The following is a 9,226-nucleotide window of genomic DNA, read 5'->3' on the forward strand; positions in this document are numbered from 1 at the left end:
ATTATATTTATTATATTATCATAAAATTAACGCACAATGTATGTTCTGATCTGTCATTAAATAACAAATTTGACATTTTTAAGTAACCTATGGTTTTGTGAGAATTAGTATTTTAGATTTATATGCCAATATATCTTAATATTATAATAAACAAAAGCCTTAAGTTGCCTTAGTCAAATGTCATTGATCTTGAGATTGGGTGCAGAAGTTTCTCAATGACATTTGATATTTGAAAATAACATTGATTCAGTTTCCTGTCTGTGTCCACAAATGAGTCGCCAAACAAGCCAATGCACACATAGGCTACTTCCCTCCAATTCCCTTAAGGCCTTGTCTAATTGTGAATGCGGTGTACATCTTAAGACGGGCTCACTATAAAAACCGGGAGTGGGTTTAGGCATAAATGGGATTAATTCCCAAAGAATGTCCTTTGCTCTTCCTCCCATAATTTCATTTGCAGGGTCCACAGGATGAATAGCCAAGCAGGCAGCCATGTGGAACCGGAGCACAGGCCTTGCGGGGCCTGTGCTGCTGCACCGCAGCCTTCAGGTTACGTTACCTTGATAATGTCACAGCTGCAGAAGCACACCGCCCACCGTACAGGACACAGGAAATCCAATTATCCATCTCCTAATGTGTGGGAATTTTATGCTCTCATTCCTTAGACTGTGGTTACCGATCTGCCCCCGGGCCAGCCTACCTGAGAGAGATTTTTGGGATTGCTGTTTTTTCAGGTGAGTAAGTTATTTATTTTTCTAAAAATATTATTTTGAAATCAATGTTAAAAGAAGGTTAATACTGCAGAGAGGCGCCTGATGATGTCGTCTTTGTGGATTCAAATTTAACAGAATGAAATTATTGAAATGAGATTTCGTAATTATACAGGCTTTTGATTTGGGAGATTAATGCCAGACGCAATCTGGCAAATCTGACCTGTCCTGTCATCAGATGAACCTTTGTGTTGGTTACACCTACAGTATATCCCCTCCACCTATCCAGAATCCCCAAGTATTTTTGACTTAATTAAACAGGAATGACTGCATCATTTTTAGTTCCATGGCAAAGAGATGACAGGACACAAACTGAACCGAAGTATATTGTTATTAATATTATTAAGATGGAAGACAATGTAACACAATTAGAAACGTGAAAGCAAATGGAAAAAACAATAGCGGGTCATGGCCATCAAGTTGACAAAGTTGCATAGATATCGATGAGTTTAGTAAAGTGGATGACAAGTAGCAAAGTATTTTTCACTCCCTGTAAAAAATATGTAGGCCTAACCCCACCTTAAGACCCCCTCCCCCCCATGAGACCAATTAATAAGTGGTAAAGACAGATGAGCCTCTCTCATGCCAAGCAGGTTGCCTCAATTGGATTAGTGAATCTGACATAGCGATGGATAGCTGTCTATGAGCCAAATGACCGTTAACTGGACCAATATGCCGATAGGACGGCCTCGGGATCCCGCTCCAGCAGTCGGCGGTTGTTTCGAGGGCATTAAAGGTGCACTGACATGCTAATGAGCAATAAACATTTATCAGCAGCAGGCTATGTGATTTAATAGCTGACATCTTTAATACCAAGTGGCACCTGAGCTCTTTTCCCCAATTGCTTTTATTGTTGAAACTACTAATATCGCCCCCTCGGACGAGCAGGGTGTCAATTGCTGTCACGATGCACTTTATGAATGAGAAGAAGCCGCACACTGTTGGCAAGCGTCCGAGCCAATTGTTGTGATACACTGGCTGATGTCATTGTTCTGTGCAAAGCAATGATGGCCGCTGTGGATGTCAGCAGTGAAACCAAATGTACAAATGGGCACGGGTGTGACTAGCCGGTGAAATGTTATCAATCACCACGCGTCCCGGTGGGGGCAGGAGGGAGCTGCTGGCATTTGTGTAGCGACTCCCACTCACGCTGATCCATATAAAAAGCAGTGTGATGTATTAGAGCAGATGAGCAAAAAAAGGGGGTTGGGGGGGGGGGGTTGTTCCTCTGATGCATGACTGACAGCTCATTTGACAAGCCCAGGAAAGTGTGCAGGCAACTTCCAATCTAATCTAATGCTGCCGAAAGAAAGGAATTGTGCTGTGAGATTCAGTTCTCATGTTAGAGCTCCTCCAGGACATGAATGGGCGGAATATGAAGTGGATGCCAGCGGAGTCAGACTGTCATGGAGACCTCCTGACCTGTGAGGCGCCCCTCAATCCACTTAGTTGTAGTGAATCAGGTTTCAAGAGAGATGGGGGAAAAAGACATCAGCCCTCCCTTCAAAGTCATATCTGTGGGTAAACAAAAACATTTCGGTGTCATGCATTATCATTCAGCTGTCTCACGGGGCTTTCCGGACAGGTGATCTTTGCCATTCGCTCACCGGGTCCTTCTGGAATAACATATCCTTGACGACAATATCATGAGCAGAAGAGATCATCTCCTTCACAAGACTGGTGTAGGATTTTTTTTAGTTGGAAATGCAAAGAAAAGTTAAGCACGGCATTCACATCCAAACCTTGGTTTTATGAGTCAAGGGATCGTTTTTCAAATAACCCCCCCAAACACCCGTTTACTAATAATTGCAGTGCACCTTAATTGTATGAAATTCTTTTCAGAACTTTTGTCGACTTTATGAATCTTTATCCTTAATTTAGCTTTCGATTCACATTTCTACATTGTTGTCATCAAATCCAATCTGATTATTGAGCCCAACTGGAGTTAAATGCATTTAAATAATCAAAACTCAGAGTCTGTCGTAATTATACAGCACAAATGTGGAATGATGTCACCAGAAACCTCTTCAAGCCCAGGAGACTCAAAGCGCCCAGTGAGTGATCACACAATGATCAATCACAAATAGCTAATTTGCCATTTCACAGACACTCACTTCATCCTTTTTATTCTGCCTCATCTATTTTTTCAAAATGATGACCCTTTCAATTTTTTTTCTAGTTTTTAGAACAGGACCGAAATACAAAAAGAATGACGTAGGCCTACCATCTAAAAAAAAAAATTTCAACGCGACAATCTTTCTTTCTTTCTTTAATTAGTAAATTAAATTAGAAGAATCAAAAATTGCCAATAATTTTATGCAATTTAAAGGGAAAAGCTATATTGGGATATATATAGCTCTTTAAAATGAACGTTATTAATATATCAAAAGCTGATAGTGGTATTGATAATTGGTATTGGTACAAGTATAAGTGATTACTTAAGAGTTGAGTTCTCGTACTGGTATCAGTCTGGAAAAAAGTGGAATTAAACATCCCTACTAAAAATATTAATATCAAGATTATTGTAAGCCATCATAGCATTACACACAGTTTGAACATTAACATTGTGTGGCTCAAACATATATATAAAAATTTTATATATATATATATATATATATATATATATATATATATATATATATATATATATATATATATATATATATATATATATATATATATATATATATATATGTATGTAAACTCAATTAAAATGTATTGGACATTTGCACATTAAAGTTAAATAAAAATTGTACCCAAAAAATGGGGGGGGGGGACTTAAAAATATACTCAATTAAAATAATTGCACATTGACATTAAATAAATTTTTGATCTAAAAAGGCTTAAAACTAGCAGTTCTTAAAACTGAAATACAAATGTATTTTGCTAAAAAGTTAAATACAACTAAACTGTAATGTTAGGCAGAGAATCTTTGGCATACCTCTAGAGGGAGCCCGCGTACCACTAGCAGTACCACACTGAGAATTACTGCTCTAAAAAATGCAAAACTATCAAAACCACCTGCCATTCCTTTTAACTCTTTGACTGCCAAAAACGTTAAATAACGTTTAGTAAAATCCTATGGAGTGCCAAAGACGTTAAAAGACGTTTGTTTCAAAACAGAGGTGAAACTAACCATTTTCTATTGTTGATTACTGAAGAACGGAATAAGGTAGAAGCAAACTTTTTTTCCTGATAAAAGATGAGAGTCCAATCTTTCATTTGGTAGTATGTGTGTTTCCATAGTCCAAACACATAATTTTCTGTGGACCTTGAAAGATCAGTCAAAATGCTTAAATCGGCTGGCACCCACGGCATCCCTTTTCTGAAAACGTCTGGCAGTCAAAGAGTTAAATAGTCTTATATCAAAACACTCACACTTTGTCAAGTTGAACGCGAACGTAACACAAGCACCTGTTTTAAATTCACCTTTCCCAAACTGGACAATCGCTTGCTTCCACTCGGTCCACATTTGAGTTTTTGCGGCGCTCACATTTTTCGCCGTGGAACCCCCCTAAGAGCGTTAGTATTGTCTAGGTGATCATTAAAATTTATGGCGAGCTGACTTCATCCAGCTTGTGAGGCGGCACTGGCATAAGTCATAATTATGCGATGACACTGTAAGACGGAGTGTCCACACTGGCCTCCTCGCCCAGGCCAGTTAAATGGTATAATTAGCTCAGTAAGAGGCGAACGCTCCAGATTGGATAAGTTATTAAATGTTTGGATGAACCTTAGCTCCATTTCCCTATCTATTGCTGTCTCCCCCCCCCCCCCCTTCTTCCTCCATTAGGCCATTAGCAGTTATATGATACTATATGCTGATGGGGCAGTGGACAGAGAAAGTGGGTAAATTAAGCCTGACCACTGCACGTGTTATGAACTGCTCTTATTAGGAGCCATTGAAGGACACTGCGAGACTTGGAGAATATTACCGAGGTCCGCGCACAGGCCCGTTTGTAAAGATATTTCCGACACAGTGCTTTATAATGATTAGATTCTTTGAGAGCTGCAGTTCCCTCTCGCTATGCCGTGAAACTATGGAAAGTAATTGCACAGTGCCTCAAGCAGGTCAAACCAGCAAACATGTCAAACGTAACCCATCAGATTGCTCAATCTGTCCCCTGTTAAGCTATAATGGAAGGGCGTGCAGTGAGGCTGACAGCGTGCCCGCCGCCGGGCCCTCCAGCCGCCGTGTGTGCGTCTCGCTCCACCAGAGGGTCTCACCAAGCGTGACTGTGTGTTATTCACACTGACGAGTTCCACTGTTCACTGTCACCTCTCATTGCGAGGGGAAATCAGCCTGTGGAGAGAGAGCGGCGTGGCCGGGATATATGGTGGGGAGGCCCCGTCGCAAGGATCAGGTGGAGCCCAGTTGTCACCTGGAACCTCCTGGGTCATAATTTGATCAATTTAATAGTCCACATTTTTGGGTGTTATTTGGACAAATTATTGACCATTCTTAAGTGTTGAAAATGGCGTGCTTTCAAACATGGCGGTTTTTGGTAGAAGGATGAAAAGGGAAGTCAAGTAAAAAAAAAAAATGTTCCTTTCACTAATATGTTATACGCTCCCACTTAGCATTCTGATGAGTATTGTGTTTGTGGAATCTGAATTGAAGAGCAAAATCCACCTGTTTTTATCCATCTCAGCGGGCGGCCATTTTGTCAGTTGCATTCGACTGAAGATGACATCACAGTTGCCCAGGGCTGAGGTAACAACCAATCATGCTCACGGCTCACCGATTTTGTGAGTTTAGTCATGTGATATTCGCATGCTGAGCCGTGATTGGTCATTGCCTTAGACCTGAGCAACTGTGATGTCATATTCAGTTGACAACAAGTGGCAAAATGGCCGCCCTCTGAGATGAATAAAAATGGGTGGATTTTGTTGCTTAATTCATATTGCACAAAGGTAATATTTAAGTCAAGTTTATTTATATAGCCTTTAATCACACAAGAATCTCAAAGGGCTTCACATGCCCACAGTTGACAAATATCAACGACATCCCCTAATCGAACCACAAGAGGACAAGGAAAAAAAATGTAATCCCCTTTCCAGGATGATCAGACTGCAATGGATGCCGAATGGGCAACATTATATAGTTTGTGATACTAAACATAACACAACTAGAATAGTGCGAAAGTCCATTGAAGAAGTTGAAGCAAAGCAAGAAGATGTCAGGGAAGTGGGTCCTCATCCAAATCCAACTCATTCACTCCCAGCCATTTTCACTGAAGCAACCCCCTCCGCTCCCGGCTGTTTTACTGGATTTTGACTGATTTTGCAAGGCCCACATAATATTGTGTTCTATTGCTATAAAAACATGGAACCTACCAAAAGAAAGATTAGAGTCTCTTCTTTCATCAGGAAAAAAAACTAGATTTGTATCTGTTTCGGTTTTTGCAGCAATTAGCATCAGAATATAGCTGAGTTTCATCATTATATATAAAAGAGCTTTTTGCAACATGGCCCTGGTTGATCTTTTATACTCTGCTGCCACCTGCTGGCCGTTTTTTTGTAATAACTACCATTGGTTTAAACGACCTCTTCAGGTCAGAGGCTGCATCAAAGCATTCGGCAAGCTCTAGCATAAAAAAAAAAAAAAATAACAAAACTAACATGAAAAATGTATAAATACGTTTTTGGGACCATGGCAATATTTAAAATAGAACATTTTTATATGTTTTTGGGAGCAAACGAGTTAATCAGAATACAGTTTTTAGACCAGTAGTGCCAAATAGAACATTTTTTACTTTAATTTCCCTTTAAAGATAAGGACAACACATAGAAGCAGGTATTGAGAAAAAAAGAACCTAAATCAGCCATCCCCAGCAATTTTTGCGCCATGGACCGGTTTCACTTAAAGTAATATTTGACAGACCAGCAATAAATGAAAACGAATGATGAAATAAAAAAGATAACTCTCCATCTGGCTGAATGTCATTGTTCTAATTAGTGGGAGCCCTTTGCTTGTTTCTCATCAACAACACATACCGCTGCACACCTAGTGATGTGGTCGAAGCGGCTTGCGGGATTCCGCATACGACACGACAAAACAACTAGTAGACAGTAAAAGTAGTTTTGCCGAGATTCAAAATTTGAATTGCCAGACAGTGAATGACATCACAATATATTTTTTTTAAATGTTGTCAGACGTATAAGGATGTATCTGATTGTTCAAAATGATTGCAGAATTTGAGAACATTACTTGTATACGACCGAGTACAGGTTGGCAGTCTGGTACTAAATGGTCTGCTGGTGTTGGCATGTTTGGATTTGTGTCAAGCCTCCAGCAGCAGGACTCAGCAGCATCCAGGCTGCCTCAGCAGGCCCGCAGAGTGTGACACTTCCTGTCCCTGTCTCGTCCTGCGGAGAACCTCGTGACAGCAAAGACCTGGAGCTGAGGCGCGTCTCTGTTCATCATCACCGCAGCCAAGCACCCTCAGCGGGCAGCGAGACATGGTAAGGGAGTTGGGGGGGGGGGGGGGTGCTACCGGTTAACTGTGTCACACCACTGTACCCACCCTTCCTCGCCCCGCCACCCCCTGCTGCCTTTGGCCTTTCTCCAGAGAGGCTGCTCTCGCTGTCGCGACTCCCTGATGGTTTTTGTTCCTGTGAGCAGACAAATGGAGTTGGGCCCTCTTACAAGAGAAAATGCCTCGGCTCGTCTGATCTCACTGCCCTGAGGAGCAGCTCGCCTCAAGGGCCAGTGATTGGAAAATTACAGTGCAGTACATATTGTCAGCTTGGACAGACTCAGCGTTGGGTTGAATGGGCAATTGTACATTTATAGAACAGCCATCAATATCCAAGTGATTGTTTGGGTTTGTCGGCTTTGATTGCAGCATGTTTGGATACAAATGAAAGTTGAATTAACATGCTATATCAAATTAACAGGTGTGGCACAACTAATTCCTCTGTGTACTCAAGTAGAAGTGCAGATACTTTTCTGAAAATGATTGGTAAAATTATTATTATTTTTTAGAGCGTTGAATGGATCGTAACTAGACTGCTCTGTTTGTCACCTCTCATCCGAAAAGGCTTCATCATGCAACAAGACTTGGTTAGGACTGGCCAGCCTGACTTGCCGTGGAAACCCAACTATTAAGTTGGCGGCACACCCCACCCACCACTGGAATTGGTGTCATTCTTTTGGGATGCAAACAACCATCGTTAAGAAGTCTTGCAGAGAGGCCTCTGTTGGGAAACAAATCATTCAGTTCTAAAAAGGTAGGAATTATGTTTTGTTGTTCACCAGGATGAATGAGAATCCCCATAAGCATGCTAGTAAAATTTAAAGTACTGTTTCAGCTACTACACATAGTGAAAAAGTATGTAATATAATATACTTAGAAAAGTACACTCTAAAAACAGTTGGGTCAAAAGTAACCCAATTATGGATAATAAAAAAAAAAGTGCCAATCCATTTTATGGATCAATCTGACCCAACTTTCTGGGTTATTTTATACAAAGTGACCTAATTTTTTTGACCCTAGTAAAGGATCTGACCAATATTTATGAGTTGTTTCACACTAAAAGACCCATTTCTTGGCTCAAAGTTGGGTCAAATTGACCCAAGTAGAGGTTAGGTTCATTTTTGACCCATAGTCGGGTTATTTTTTGACTGTTTTTAGAGTGTACAAAGAAAACATTAAAAAACGATTTTCGATCAATTTTACACAATACCTGTTTTAGTAACCTGGTACATCAGCAAAACAACCTTACATGTCTCGTTTTTTTTGTTTTCTGTTTGCCTTCTAAGAACCCAAATTCTCAATCAATGAAGACCTCAACATTGGTTGACGTTTGACTTTTCCTCTCTTTACATTTGTAGCATGTCAAACTTATAAAACAAAAAGAAAAAAAAAAGCCTGTTTTGAGAAAGTAAATAGAAAGTACTGATATATGTTTTCAAATGATAGGAGCGAAAGAAATACCCAAGTAAGGTATAGGTGCCCGAATAATCTTCTCAAGTATAGTCAAAAAGTATTTATACTTTGCAATTCATCACCACTACAATTTGCACACGAACAAACTTCTGCTTGTGTTCGTAGACTGCTGTCAGTGATTTGGTCTTTTGTGGGAGAATACCTGTTGCCGCCGCGGAGTGGGACCGCCTGCTTCTGCTACACAAGTGGCTTTGTGATAAGTGATTAGAATTGAAGGAGGGAGAAAGTCAAAACGAGGGCCTTGTCAGCACACGCTCTTCAGATTTGAGGTCAGTCTCGCCCACTGATTGCGTGTTTTTGTGAGGGGGGGGGGGGAGGCGGGCGCGAGTGAGAGTTTACTGTCGCCTCATTGAAGCCTCCATCATCACCTGCTGAGGCTTGAGACCCCTCTGTCTGTTTCATCATACTCCACATCCACCCCTCTGTCATCCCCCTTTTCTCTCCCCTTACCCCCCCCCCCCCCCCCCACCCGCTCGGCCGGCTGCCTGCTCTTTTGCTCTCCCC

The 9,226-nt window shown here is 41.0% G+C and overlaps 1 long non-coding RNA gene across 1 annotated transcript; it reads left to right on the forward strand.

Annotated features, from left to right (window-relative positions):
• Nucleotides 1-670: 670 nt before the first annotated feature.
• Nucleotides 671-8,959, forward strand: LOC144054853 (uncharacterized). Its single transcript, XR_013294728.1, has 4 exons — nt 671-734; nt 7,060-7,235; nt 7,814-8,003; nt 8,828-8,959. It is a non-coding gene; the product is annotated as an uncharacterized LOC144054853 (long non-coding RNA).
• Nucleotides 8,960-9,226: the final 267 nt, after the last annotated feature.

This window comes from Vanacampus margaritifer, chromosome 1 (genome assembly GCF_051991255.1).
Source record: "Vanacampus margaritifer isolate UIUO_Vmar chromosome 1, RoL_Vmar_1.0, whole genome shotgun sequence".
In the NCBI taxonomy this organism is placed as follows: Eukaryota; Metazoa; Chordata; class Actinopteri; order Syngnathiformes; family Syngnathidae; genus Vanacampus; species Vanacampus margaritifer.